The sequence below is a fragment of the Elephantulus edwardii genome, unplaced genomic scaffold (assembly GCF_000299155.1).
Source record: "Elephantulus edwardii isolate Elephantulus edwardi_28Jun2011 unplaced genomic scaffold, EleEdw1.0 scaffold00247, whole genome shotgun sequence".
In the NCBI taxonomy this organism is placed as follows: Eukaryota; Metazoa; Chordata; class Mammalia; order Macroscelidea; family Macroscelididae; genus Elephantulus; species Elephantulus edwardii.
The window spans coordinates 3,702,522-3,718,704 of NW_006399997.1; positions in this window are offsets into that span (position 1 = coordinate 3,702,522).

Sequence of the window (16,183 nt, forward strand, 5' to 3'; positions counted from 1 at the left end):
CTGCATCAATTGATAGGACCATATGGTTCTTGTTCTTTGCCTTGTTGATGTGATGAATTACATTGATTGTTTTCCTTATGTTGAACCATCCTTGCATACCTGTTATGAATCCCACTTGGTCATGGTGGATTATTTTTTTTATGTATCGGACCTGAACACTTGTATAACTTTCATTGTTTCTTCAAGTCCATAGGGTTTACGGAGTCAAGATCTATCTATCTATATGAGAAGTGGGTAGTTTTAACAAACAGATATTTATTCTCTAACAATTTTAGAGGCTAGAAGGTTAAATTCAGGATGCCAGCTCTACAAGAATGCCCTTCTCTCATTGTTGATTTTGAAGTAATGTACTTATTTCTTTCCGCCTATGTAGGCTAGACACTCCTCTGTCTCCTTGGTTAACAGAGCTGTGTGTTCCCAGCATGTTGTCTCAGATCTAAAGAAGGTACTCCACTCTTGTACTTCTTTCTTGGTGGTATCTGAAGTCCTCACTTCAGCTCCTTTCCCCTCCTTTTATCTTCCATGAAGCAAAAGGTGCTACAGCAACACCTCATGGAAACTCCCTTTACATTGGATCAGGATTTTGATGGGATTAAAAACCCAAATTGGTTCCAACTCATATCAGCCCTCCATTAGGTTTCTGAGACTGTAAATTGCATTGGGAAGAGCCTGGCCATCTTTCCCCTAAAGAATTGCCAATGGATTAAAATTAACCGAGAAACTAGAACTTTCTTTGGTTAGCAGCACAAATAGATATGGAGTATGCCACCAGAAATTCAATGCTGAGCTCCATCCTTAATCCTTCTCCAATTGTTTGTTTTACCAGATAATGATAGGAATCATTACATAGCTTCAACATTCCATTACAAACAGTTGTTTTTGGTGAACATAATTCAATCCATAATAGACAGTTATAGTTGTTATGTACTATCAAGTCGCTTGTGACTCATAGCAACCCTATGCACAAGAGCTCTGAAGCCTGCTCTGTCCTGAGCCAGTCTCACTGACTTCCTACCTCCATTGTCCAAGTCAGGTAGAGTATAGACTCTCAAGGAGAAATGACACTATGTCAATAGTAACGATTTTTATTAAGTCAGCAGTATTTATTTGAGAATTAGACTGGTTCTGAGTATTATTTCTACTTCTATTAATTAAAGTTAATTACTATTCGAGATTTAAGATTTCTTTCACTTTTTGTCTAAGAAAAATGCCCTTCAAAAGAGAATATCCACATTTTATTAACAAATTTGTCATGAGGGTTTTTTTTTACAAGTTCTTTTTTCACAGCCTGGTTTTAGACTCAGAAATATCCCCTTCATTATAGAATTGGCAGCAAGGAAAGGTAGGGGAAGCCTGTTTAATTCAACACTTATGATAATTGCCACACTTGAAATTATTTACATAAGACTATGTCCGTTTGAATGAACTTTTTAATTGCCAATCAATGAATACAGCCTGGAGAATCCATTTTCAATTGTGGCCATGGATGGATGTTAACTCGGGATTTGTGTTTATAAAGACACATTTCTTCCACTTAAGTAAGCAGGATGAGCAGACATGTAGGAGGTCTAACCAGCTGCTGCAAGTGTGGGCCCTCAGGGTCTGATTACAGAGGTTGGATGGAGTCAACTACTGCACGCAGGTCCAACTCCTGCCTGGCTCTTCATGCTGAAGTCGCTATCTTGTGGGCTGGCATCCAAGTTTGGCATCATTTATCTACATGAACAGGTGCTCTCATAAAATGAGCCACATAAAACACAAATGCTATGGCAGAGTTCAGTGATTTCTCATTTGATGTTTGTGTAGATCGTATGTTGGAAACTGGCTGGATTTCTCCATAGACTCACGAAACTAAACAGTAAAAAATATGTAAGTCTATTCCCCCACCCCAGTGTAGAATAGCTGAAACATCCAAAAGGTTTTATTTTAAATAATTTCTTCAAAACACACTGATTCAACAAAATATTTCAATATAATAAACTCTACATTCCCTGGTGGCAAAAGTCATACTACCGTACAGGTGATAACGTGACATATTGTTAGTTATGTAGAATGTTTAAAAATTATTGTAGTAGGGAAAGAGGATGGAGAAAGACTGGAGAAGGAAAGGCTATGGATAAGAAAGGGCATATTAACTTCAAATCACTTGAAGCTCTTATGATTAGTGAAATTCTGGGATTACTACTAAGGAGTTATGAAATAGATTTTAGACTAAATAAAAGGCAAAATGAAAGGATAGATAAAGATCTAATAAACTATATACTATTTTTCTACCTACTATTTCATGCAGGTTAAATGTAAGATTGTCACCACTGGGCCAATTGGCTGCACCACGCTAGTGGAATAAGAAATTGAGGTTGTTAACAATTTCAGCTTGCTCAGCTCCACAATCACACTCTTGGCACCAGCAGTCAGGAAATCAAGAGATCAAGTGCTTCGGAAAAATCTGTTGTCAGGGACCACTCTAAAGTGCTAAAGAGCAACCATGTCAGTCTAGAGACTAAGGTGCTCCTGATTCAAGCCATGGATTTTGTAATTACTTGATATGCATCAGGAAGCCAGGCAATAACTAAGGATGACAGAAGAATCAATCCATTTGAGTTGTGTTTGGTGTTAGAGAAAAATCTTGAACATACTAAGGACTACCTAGAGAACAAATAGATTTATCTTAGAGAGAATGAAACCAAGCTTCTCCTTGAAGGCAAGGATTTGAAACTCTGTCTCACATACTTTGGGCATGTGGCCAGGAGGGACCAGTCCTTGGAGAAGGATATCATGCTAAGAAGGATGGAGGGGCAGCACAGGAAAGGAAGACCCCAGATGAGATGGATTGGCATAATAACTGGGGTAATTGGAATAGGTGTGTCAGAGGTAGTGAGACTAACTCATGATAGAGCAGGGTACAGAGCTATCATACATAGGGTCACTATGAGTTACAACCAATACATAACAACAACAGTAAGAAGGAAAGAAACACTGCTGATGTCTTTGTAATTTTTTATGTTAAATAATCACAGCTAACATTCAGAATTTTTTATTAGCACTTAGATTGACAAACTAAACACTTCAAGTCTTTCCTTGATTCAGCATTTTCATTTCCAAACACTCTTAGACATTTTTTATAATTCATCTTTCCAAAGGTTGTTCCTTTCTCTGTTAAATAATTCAGAAACAGTACTTTCTTTCTTTAAAGTAATCTAGGAAAAGCACAAAGTTATAAATATCACTGTTTTATAAGTTAATTTTCAATGAAAGAATTTTTGGTTGTTAACCAAAACAATAATTTGTACAATCAAATTCTTTATGATTATAAGGTAAAGAAATGGATGTTCATAGAATTATTCCAACGTACCTATGTATTCAATTTTCTGCTAAATGGAGTGTTTAGGTTATGAGGTCACATCTACTGTCTTGTTAAATACATTTTAATTATAATATTATACCTCATATTGTTTCATTCAACAACTACAGTGAGAAGGAGGGAGACAGGATAATAAAGTGTGAGGCTGTTTTAATACCGGCTTTCTGAAAGTAAAAATAAATGCCCTTTTGATAATTTGTTTCTTATATCAGCCAGTTCTAATTTCCTTGAGAAAAATTGTCAATATTTAATATTCTTGACTGTTTTATGGAAAGCTGACATGCCTTTTGTTTAATATTGTATTTTTGAGAAAGAACACCAATTAATGGTTTAACATCAGGTCACACTAAAATTAATATATTTAAATGGCTTATGTATTTGATTGGGAAAGGTCATCATCAGAAAAGGAAAAGAGTTACATTTATTGAGTATCTTTTTATCATCGTTACTCATATGGATAAAATATCAATGTGTTTTCTTTTTCTTGGAGCTCTGTTTCATTATAGTTTTAATGGAGTCACAGAGCCAAGACTTTAAAGTTTTATTTCTAACTACATTTTATTCTTTTCCAACTCTGCAGTATTTCTACGAGCACATGAAAATGATTAAAATTCTGATTATTAATATGAACAAAACAAAAAAGAACATCTTCAAAATTAAAATTCAGAGAGAAATTGAATCCCATAACAGAATATTCATTTATATTCAGAGTATGCTAATAATCTTCAGTCTTTGTGTGTACGACCTAAGAATTTAATCAGTAAATCACTTTAACAACAGAACCAAAAAATGAAAAGGCAAAATAGATTTTTCCAAGATAATCACTTGCTATTATTGATCAAAGCTTGATCTTGATTCATATACTATTGATGAGCTACAAATGGAATTTTATAGATTTATCAATGGTAAGTGTCATCAGGAAACGCTTTGGTAATGATTTTTGTTAGCTGTCATTCTTGGTTATATCATGACTATGACTGTGTTTGTTTCTTTCTGCTGTGATAATCATGCAATAAAGAATGAGCAGTTTTATACAAGAAGGTATCTTACTACTTTAGTAATTTGTCAGACAAGTACAACTTATTTCATACCATGAAGTTTAAAGGTAGTTTATAGCACACTGCTTACATAAAACCATCTTCATTATTTTCACCTACCTTTACTACTATTTCTTTCAAGTTTAGGGTTTTTAGATATAATTTCAGAAATAAAGGTAACAGCAGTATAATGAGGCCAGAAAATGCTATTTTTAATGGCTGTTTTGCAATGCATACATGCATTGTGGGAGAAGGGCTGGGCAATCTCATCATGTATGATTAATTGACTCTGAAAACCCACAGAGGTTCAAGTATGGGTTGATTCTGACTCTGTGGTAACAAATAAGTATATATGTTGTTGTTGTTGTTATTGTTAAGAACCAACTCATGGCTGACCCTCTAGTGGGTTTTGAGGGATTATAAATCACATGACAAAGATAATATCTCTCCCCAAGGGCAGCTTTTGGATCCAAACAGTGTGGCTTTGCATTGGCAGTGCAACTCACTCACTGGGCCATCATACTTATAGATAGATATATATAGGATAGATATAGACATATATATTAATTTAGAGGTTCATTGTTAAGGGAATCTGTGAGTTTGAGGGTCCAAAACAGAGTTGCAAAAATATATATTTGAAACCAAAGACACAAGATCTTTGATTTTCTATGTGGTCTCATGAGCAAATATGCAGAGAAAGTAACATTACTATTTGCCTATTAATCTTGAAAATTTTTACTCAAAAGCCATGGTGAATTCTTTAGGGAAAGTTAATGAGTATTTATAGTTATACAATCTAATGGTATGATGTTATTAGATGTCATTAACTTAAAGACTCATAGTGATCCTATGAACAACAGATAAAGCCTTGAGCTATCCTTTGTCATTCTCACAATCCTGCTATGCTCAAGCCCATTTTGTATACACTTTACCAATTAATCTCCATCAGGGTCTCTCTTTCAATGACACTTTTCTTTTCCAAGCATGAGAGATTTTCCCTCCAAGGATTGATGTTTCCTGACCCTATGCCCAAAATATGTGAGATCAAGTTTCCCATCATTGCCTTCAAGAAGCACCCTGATCGTACTTCCTGCAAGATAGATTTGTATGTTCTTTTGATAGTCCATGCTACTTAAGATTCTGTGTAAAATAAATAAATAAATAAATAAAACTTTAAAAAAAAGAAAAAATTATTCTATGTCAACATCACAATTCAAAGTTATCAGTTCCTCTTCTATGTTCCTTATTCATTTCTCAATAGTAACATGCATCCGAGAGCTGGAGAATTACTAATAATGATAGAAGAAGAACTATTCTTTGAGTTGTAGTTTTGGAGAAATGTATTAAATGTACCATAATATGATGACACAACTTTGTTTGCTGAAGGTGAGGAGGATTTGGAGTGCTTGCGTCACAAGACCAAAGAGTGTGGCCTTAAATATAGATTGCATGCCACTATCAAGAAACAAAAATTCACACTTCTGGACCAATAAACATTGTGACAGATGGGGAAAAGATTGAAATTTTCAACAACTTCATCTTACTTGGATCCACAGTCAGTACACATGGTTCAGTAGTCGGGAGATCAGGAGACATACTGCACTAAGAAAGTCTGCAGTCAGGTACCACTCCAAAATATCGGGGAAGAATGATGTTTATTTTAAGATTAATGTTAAACTGATCCAGGGCATAGTCTTTGATCCATGACATATGCTCATGAGAGCTAGACAATGACTAAGGTTGACAGAACATGAATTTATGCTTTTGAGATGTGGTTTTGGAGAATAGTACCAAATGTCCTCTGAACTGCCCAAATAACAAACAGGTATGTCTTTAGTCTTGAATATGGATTGAGGCTCAACATCAAGAAGACAAAGATACCAATGGGAAAATTGGCAGCACCATTATAGATGGAAAAGAGATTGATATTGTTAGCAGTTACAGTTTGTTTAGATCTGCAATCAACACTCTTAATACCAGCAGTCAGGAAATAAAAGACAAATTACGTTGGGAAAATCTGCTGTCATTGACCTCTCCAAAGTGTTGATGAACAATGATGTCAGTGTAGATTCAAAGGTGAGCCTGATCCAGGTCATGATCTTCTCAATTACTTGCTCATTGAATAGGTACAGAGTTTAAACAGATATGGAGAGAGATTTTAACCTTGACACACACCATTCCTGATTTTAAAACATCTTATGTTCATAAGACTTCTGCTTATTTCAAGGACAGTTTCTGCATAAGTACAATTAACTGTTCTGGAATTCCCATTTTCAATATTTTATTATTACCCCACACAGTAGAATATCTTTGCATAGTTAATAAAATTTAAGAAAACCTATTATTGGTAGTATCTGCTTTCATCCAAGATCTATATGACATCAGTAATTTTCTCTCTCATTCCATGGCCTTTGTTCTCTTGACAGTTCATGGTATGTTCAAGACTCTTCTCCAGCACCACAACTGGAAGACATCAGTTCTTCTCCTGTCATCCTTTGTCATTCATTGTCCAACTCTCTGAAGCATAATAAGTAATTGAGAAGACCGTGGCCTGGATTAAGTGAACCTTTGTATATTGACTGACGTCGTTACCATTTAAATTATGCCACAAAGTGCTAGGCAATCTACAATGCATAACATTCTGTAAGACAACATAATGATTCTTTTAAAAAGTAAACAACAGAAATGGTACTGAAATGGATTTAGACATTTTAGCTGTGGACCGACTGAAACAATGATTGAAGAGAAGCTTGTTTTTATTGCAAAGTTTATAAACTGCCTAGAATTCTTGACCAAAGGACCAAAATAAAATATCTCTTGCCCTGGGGGAAAAAAAAAAGTAAACAACAGAGAAAAAAAATTTAAAACATATCCAAAAATATCAACCTCTTTGGTTTATGTAGATATTCTACCTCCTCCTCCATTAACACCAAACACTATCTTGCTCATAAACTCTATACCAGACTATCTAGACCTGGTTGACTATGTGAGCCTGCTGTGAGGCTGATGATGCAAGGGGAAAAAAAAAGATGACAGAAAATTGTGTGAAATTGTTTCAAATACAATACACAGACATATGAGTTCTGACATGGCCCCAGTTCTAGTGATATAGAAGGTAACAGGTGTGTAGATTTAGATTTTTCATCACTAATTGCATTGACAGCTGACCTTCTGGTAGGCATTGGCAAAGATATGTAAGTCACGTTGGGTAGGGTAGGACTCACTTGGATATTGTGTGTAGCTTGCTTGCCAGTAAACTAAAACAAAGATAATCTGAAACTCAAAAGCAAATTGCCATTTTTTGGCAACTTTTAAATTCAGAGAACTGTATTTAAAGACGACTAATCATAATGTAGTTACTTGGAATAGAAGAAACTTGAATAATTTAATTTTGTTGATATTTATTTATGCTGTTTTCTAACTTCCTTTTCTCCTTCACAAGTTGCATTGGGAAAGTCTGTTGTCAGAAACCTCTCTAGAGAACTGAAGAGAAATGATGTCAGTCTGGAGACTAAGGTGTATCTGACCCAAGCCATGGTCTTTACAATTGCTTGCTATGTATCAGAAAACTGGACAATGACTAAAGATGTTGTTGTTAAGTGTCATCGAGTCGTAGGCGACTCATAGTATCCCTAGGAATAAAAGTTTTTGACACGTGAGTGACTTCCATCCTTTCTCCAGGTTCATAGGGTTTCCAGAGGCAAGCTATTTATGGAAGTGGATGCCACTCCTGCTTCCAAGCTTGTTTTAAACAGGGAGTGCAAAAAAACACTGTCCACCATGGGTAACAATTATCACCTTTGACAATTAAAAATGATAGAAGGATAATTTATGCCTTTGATCTGAGGTGCTGGAGAAGAGTATTGAAGATATCATGACTGCAAGGAGAAGAAACATTTTGTCTTGAGAGGGTGAAACCAGGCTTCTTCTTGGAGGCAAAGATTCTGAAGCTTTGTCTGACATAATTTTGGCATCTTAAAATGAAGGACCAGTCCTTATAGAGAGACATCAAGCTTGGAAGGATAGAGGGGACAGTACAAGAGAGTAATATCCTAGATTTACTCAGTGACTGGGGTAACAGGGATTGGTGTGTCAGAGACAATAAGGTTGGCTCAAGATAAAGCAGAATTAAGAACCATTGTACATAGGGTTCTTATGAGTCTCAAGTGGAGACATGGTGACACATAGTAACACACCACAGTAGGTGAATCTGGGATGCAATTAGCAGACTCTAACTCAGTGTTGTCGGGGAAATGAAATAGTGAAAAACATGCAGGAGGATCAGCTGTGAGTCAGTTATGATTTGATGGCAATGAGAGGGAATTCCAGTCAGAATTCTGGAAGATGCGAATCTAAGTCATAGAGATGGACAAAACCAGTACAGCTCAGTAGTTCAGAGCTACAACTTTCAATAGATATTTTGAGTCTTGGACTTAAAATGCCAGTAGTACTAATTTGTTTTTTAAATTACTGGGTAAGATATGGTGAATTTTTATATAAACACCATAGAAATCTAAGTACATTTATGTAGCCATTATTGCAATATTTTTAAATCATTAGCAAATTAAAATGTGAAGAAAATGTTCCAACCATTATATAATAAAAAATAGAAGTGACACTACTTAAGTACAAATAAAATTTGTGAAAACAAACATATATACATACAATTATTTAGCAGTTTCCTATGAAGATCATTAAAAAAAAATGGGTAAGTAAAACATCTTAAATCTTGAAACCATGCCTAGTTTCTTTACATTTTAAGAGAGTAAGAGGAGTTGTCAGTGTTTATTAGGCAGATAAGTAATGACACCAAACAGATTTCAAGAAGCATGTAGCTGGACTAAACATTTTTTATAGAATATTTTTCTTCTCATTAGGGATAACTCCTTAGAATTATCCTTTTGATCAGTAGAAGCTCAATTATTTTTAACATTTTGAATTTGCCTCCTTCTCTCAAGTTCTTGAATATAGAAAGTTAAGTTTGAACAATAGCCTTATGATTGCTTATTTTCTAGCAGAATGATGCCATCTTAAAGTTATGACTATATTATACTATATATAATATACTTTATATAAGTATATATAAAGTTATACTTATTATAAATCTCTTCTACAGAAAAAGATACAGTGAAAGACTTCTAGGTAATATCTGATCAATTGTTGTTATTGTTATTATTAGGTGCTGTCGAATAGAGTAAGACTAATAGTGAACTTACAAATAACAAATCTGAGCCCTTTCCTATTCTGTACCATCCCCACAATCTCTGACACACTTGAGCCCATTGTTGCCCTCCCTGTGTCAATCCATCTAATTGAGGGTCTTCCTCTCTTTTACTGACCATTTTCCTTATCAACATGGTGTCCCTTTCCAAAGAATAGTCTCTTCTATTAACATGCTTAAAATATGAGCAACAAAGTTTTTCCATCTTTGACTCCAGGGAGCACTCGGACTGCACTGTCTTTTGGAAATCTATGGGATATTTAGTGTTCTTCTCTAAAATAGCATTGATTCTTTTCTCATTCTAATTCTTTGCCCAAGCTTATTGTCTCTGACACATCCACCTCCATTTCCTCAGACTGAATCAATCCATCTCATTCACCTTCCCCAGGACGAACATATTTATTCTCCTGGCAGTCCATAGTATATTCAATAATCTTCTCTAGCACCACAGCTCAAAGGCACCCTTCTCTTTCTATCATCCCTAGTCATTGTCTAGCTTTCTGATGCATAGCAACTAATTGCAAAGACTATGGCCTGGATCAGGTGCACCTTAGTCTCCAGCTTGATATTGTTGTTCTTTTGTACTCTGGAGAGGTCTCTGAGAGCAGACTTTCCCAGTACAATTTGTCTTTTGATTTCCAGGCTGTTGGTACTAAGAGTGTTGATTGTGAGGTCAAGCAATCTGAACCTGTTAACAATCATAGTCTCTTCACCATCTATCATGATGCTACCAATTGGCCTAGTGGTGAGAATCTTTATTTTCTTAATGTTGAGCTTCAAGCTATATTTGAGGCTGCAGTTAGTTCACCTTCTACAGTAAGCACTTCAGGTCCTCCTCAGTTTCAACAAGCATGGTTGTGTATAAACTTGAAACTTCTAGGATATTAATTTATTAATTCATTTATTCTTTGTGTTCTTTTCAAATACTAGCTCTTTGTGTCTTACCGTAGAATTCTACACAGGGTTAGGTAGTTATAAAAGTTTCAGAGCAGAATCAACCAAGTGGCTATCCAAATCGATGAAAGTGCTAATTATTTATTTTTATCTTTTTGAGAATAATAGAGTGTTAAATGTCCATAATGTTTTCAGTTCTATAGAAGAAAATGAGTAGTTTCCTCTGATTGTGGTTTACAGCTTCGGAAATCCGATGGAGGAATAATGCAAATTGAAAACACTGAACAACACTGAAGTGGGATTGTGTGTGTGTGTGTTCTGTATATTTTTTAAGTAAAATATCAAAAGGCTTTTCAGAGTACAAAAGCATGCAAATGGTAAAACCCAAAGTGTGGTAGGGATTCCTTACTTTGTTCTTAATGAATTATAATGGTGTTATACAGATGGTAAGGGAACCTAGGCATTGTAGTCCATAGGGAGTTGCTAACCCAAAGATGCTGTATCTCTGGCAGTTCTAAACCACCAGCGACTCCAAAGGACCAAGATGGACAATCTCCTCCCTTGAGATTTGTTGTTATTATTGTTAGGGGAAGTCTAGTTGAGTGATGCACAACACACTATAAACAATAGATCTGAACCCTGTTCTTTTCTGTGCCCTGTGCCACCCTCACAATCTCTGATATACTCCAGCCCGTTCCTGCAGTCACTATGTCAATATATTTGATTGAAGTTCTTCCTCTGTTTTGTCAACACTCCACCTTTCAATGTATGATATTTCTCTCTAAGGATTAGCCTCTCTTAGCAACAGTGTGACTGAAGTATGTGTGACAAAGATTTACCACGTTTGCCTCCAAAGAGCACTCTGGTTGCACCTTCTCCAAGACATATCTCTTTGTCCTTTTGGAAGCCCATGGGATAGTGAGTACACCTCTCCAACAGCAGAGCTCAAAAGCATCAATTCTTCTGTCATCCTTATTCAATGTCCAGTTGTCTACAATCTATAAAATCCCACAGGAGGGTTAGCTCTGAGTTGTTTCTGATTCATTGGCAATGAGAAATTTGGCTGGTTTGAAAGAGAGATAATTTTTATTTGTTATTATGACTTAGCAATAATTAGATATCATTTTTTTAAAAAAACAAGCCAAATAATATCATTTTTTAAAAAACAAACCAAAAAACCCCTAGAAATCCAAAGGCTAAGTACATTGTCTGTGATGACTTAAGATTTTTGATCATTAAGTATCAGTCTAACCTTAGTAACCTTAACTTTGTAGAACTTACATAGAGAAATATTAATGAAATAACACATTTTTCTTTTATTCAATATGTGTAACATAATTTTCCAGGTCAATTATTACTTTTTATGGAGCCTTAAAAATAGAACTGAAATATTAATATTAAACTTGTTTAATTGAAGAACTCACCATAGAGGAATAACTCATATCATTGTTAAGTATGGTGCAATTATTTTTATCATGAGCAGAAGGAAAATATTATGATAATTTCATTTGCATTTATTTTATGAAAGCAGGGCAGTGTTCACATCATATGAAATAAAGTGATCTTGCATTTTTGTGCATGTGACATTACCTTTTAAGTTAAATATCACAAAGTTTTCTTTTTTGTCCTTGATTTTTCTGTTGTATCTTGTTGTTGTTAAGTGCCATCAAATTGTAGATGACTCATAGCGACCCTATGAATCAAAGTCCTCAACACTTATGTGACTTTCATCCTTTCTTCAGGTTCGTAGGGATTCTGGAAGCAAGCTATTATGGAAGTGGATGCCATTCCTGCTTCCAAGCTTGTTTTAGTTGGGAAGTTTCACCCAACACTGTCAGCCAGTCATAACCATTAGCACATTCTTTTTCTTCATCCTTGATTTTTCTGTTTATCTTTGGAAGTACATTTTTCCATTTTATACAGAGGAGAAATATTTAGCCAACCTTTCCAATACCCTTCTCTGAAGTGTGCAAATCCCTGTTTTCAGGACCTGGCTGTGTTGGAGCTTGATAGAGGGTCATCATTTGTAGAAAAGACTTGGTGATAAAGCTTGGGCAACGTTTTCAAGGCATTTTTTAAATATTCTAAAATTACATACTATACTTTATATGTGTTATAATGAATTATTTTTAGGGTTAAATATATTTTTAAATGCTATTCCTTTCTTTTTCTTGTTGTTGTTGTTATTGTGTACTGTAGAGTCAGATCTGACTGGCACAGTAGGAGATTGCCCCTCCTTCTCCAGTGGAGCATCTGGTGGATACAAACTGCAGGCCTTGAGGATTGCAGCACAACTACATGACAGTGGGCCACCAGAGCTCCCTTAAATATAATTTTTATAAAATATAGTTCCTTACTCTGATGTTTTTGGACTTCTGGTCAAAATTAATGCTCTCAGCTTTACCAGATTTAGAGAAGACCTACCTTTACCTTGGAAGTTACCACATTATGACAGAAGTGTGGTGCAAAAGGAAGAGCAGAGACACCAAATCACAAAACAACAGTCGTACAGCAGAAGATCAGAGACAAGGACCTTTTCCCAGTACTGCCTCAGCAAAAACTCTTTCCCTGAGGCTGGTACATGGTATTTGGACTTGCATCCCCCTAAACATGAGACAGGAATCAGCAGGAGAGACCAGTAGCAGTGCATGGTGCAAGACATCACAGAAATGGCTTGTGCCCTAAGCCATCATATCAAGGTGTAACTGGGGAAGGGAGGTGCTGGACCAGGTAGATGGGAGTGCAAGGAATGCTGATGCACTAGAACAAGGAAAGGGACAAGATAAAACCATTATTGTAGAATGAGTATAAGGTTCCAGGAGGGACTGGAGAGGCTAGAAGCAGAGGGATGTGGATGTGTAGGGGGAAGGGAATATTAATCATTGAGTTGTACAATTTGATGTGTGGGGGGTGAGGGAAATTAAAAGAATTTTGTTCAAATTTGTATTTTAATTTGTGAATAAACTAGTAGAAAATGTGCTTGATGGAGGGGTGGGGAGCAGTGAATATATTGATTATTTCTGTAAGGGAAGTGTCTTTCATTTGTTCCTTTTCAGTAAAATGCTTGTATATCAGATATTCTTCTAAATTAAGCATTCAAATTAAGCAGACTGGGCTGAAGGATTGGCCATCCATCTTCAAAATATAGCAGGCCTTTGAAAACAGTAGAGCATACACTGAGTAGACTAACAAATATGACAACTGAGGCTGAGCCTTCAAATTTGGAAACACAACGGAGAATGAATAGTTGTGAGCAGAAACTAATAATTGGAATGTGGAATGTGAGAACCAGGAATGTAGACAAACTGGACAGTGCTAAGAAAAAGAGTGGATCACATAAATAATTGGCATACTAGGTATAAGCAAAATGAGAGGGGTTGGCAAGGGAAATTTTTGATTTATGTTTATGATCTATGTTGGAGATGAAAAGGTGAGGAAAAAAATGTGGACCCTTTCATAACTAAAAAGGCTGTTTCTAGATCCATCTTGAAATATAATATTGTGAGTGACAGGATACTATCCATACACATGCAAAGAAGAATTGTTAATATCACTATCAAACTTATAAACCAACAACCAGAGCCAAAGAGGAGGAACTAGATGATTTCTACCAACTGTTGGAGTCAGGAATCAATAGAACATGTAACCAAGATGCATTAATAATAATGGGCGACTGGAATGTTAAAGTTGGGAACCAGGAAGAAGAATCAATAGTTGGAAAACATGGATTTGGTGACATAAATGAGAACTGGGATAAAATGATAGAATTCTGCACAATGATTTATTCATTGTAAATACCTTTTATAAGAAACATATACAAAGACTTAAACATGGCTTGCACCTGATGGTATGCACAGGAATCAGATTGATTACATCTGTGGAAGGAAACGTTGGAGAAGTTCAATATCAGCAGTGAAAACTAGGCCAGGTGCTGATTGTGGAAGAGACCATCAACTGCTCGTATAAAAATTCAGATTAAAGCTAATGAAAGTCAAATCACACCCACAATAATAAAAATTTGACCTTCAGTCTATTCCTCTTGAATTTAAAAATCAATTCAGGAACAGGTTTGAGGCCTTGAACACTAATGAACAAAGACCAGATGAGCTGTAGGAAGATGTCAAGAACATCATCCATAAAGAATGCAAAAGGTTATTACAAAGAAAGAGAAAGAATAAAAGACCAAAATAGATGTCTGAAGATACTCTAAATATTTCACTACAGCACTGAGAAGCCAAAGCAAAGGGAAGAAATTAAGACGTTAGGGAGCTGAATAGAAGATTTCAAAGGGAAGCTCGGAAGACAAGGCAAAGAATTATAATGAAATATACAAAGAACTGGAGTTGGAAAATAAAAAGGGCTTAACTTACACAGCATTTATAAAATTAAAGTAACTAAAGAACAAATTGAAGCCATGAGTTGCAATGCTTAAAGATACTATGGGCAGAATATTGAATGATTCAGGAAGCATTACAAGAAGATGGAAGGAGTATACAGAGTCACTGTACCAAAAAGAAATGGCTGACACAGAATTTCAAGAAAAAAACATATGATCAAGAGGCAATGTGATGCAGAAAGATGTTCAGGGTACTCTGAAGGACTTGGAAGAAAATAAAGCCCTAGGAATTGATGGAATACTAACTGACATATTTCAACAAACAGATGCTGCCTGGGTGTGCTCACCAGGTTGTGCCAAGAAATCTGGAGGACAACTACATGGACATTGAATGGAAGAGACCCAAATTTGTTCCCAATTCCAAAAAGAGGTGATCCAACAGAGTGTGGAAATTATTGAACTATCAATTAGTAATATTGAATTGATACTTTTGAGTTGTAGTGCTAGAGAAGAGTCTTGAATATACCGTGGACCTCCAAGAAAACAAATGGGTCTGTGTCGCAGAGAGTGAAACCAAGTTTCTCCTCGGAAGCTAGTATTTTGAAGCTCCATCTCATATGCTGTGGCCATAAGGAACTGATCCTTGGAAAAGGACATCATGCTCAGTAGGGGGGAGGAACAGCGCAGAAGAGGAAGACCAGGATGAGATGGGTTGATACTGTAACTGGGGCAATTGGGGTTGGTGTGTCAGAATTAGGGAGACTGGATCAGGACAAGGCAGGCTTCAGAGCTGCTGTACATAGGATCACTATGAGTCACAGGAGACTCAATGGCACATGACAACATCAACAGCTTTGTTACTCAGTGGCACGTGACAACATCTACAGTTTTGTTAATGAGATAAATATGGGAAAAAGGATTAACAGTTCTGGTGACATAAGTGGCAAGTAGATTAATTATTAACTTTGAGTCACATGTTTCAGATTCACCAGTGAAAGATAGGCAGTCTTCCCTTGTACAAAAACGGCTTCTGAAAATTTGCTCGAAATCAGCCGGGGACCATTTTAATAGTACCCATGGATTGTCAGCATTGTGATAGACGAGTGAGATTGAGATTGCTAACAATTTTACCTTGCTTGGCTTAATAATCAACACTCTTGGCACTAGCAGTCTGAAAATCAGAAGGTGAATTGTAATAAAAAATCCGCTGTCAAGGACCTCTCCAGAATACTAAAGAGAATGATGCTAGTCTAGAGACTAAGGTGCACAATTACTTGGTATGTATCAGAGAGCTCGTCAATGACTAAGGAGGGTAAAAGAATTGATGCCTTTGA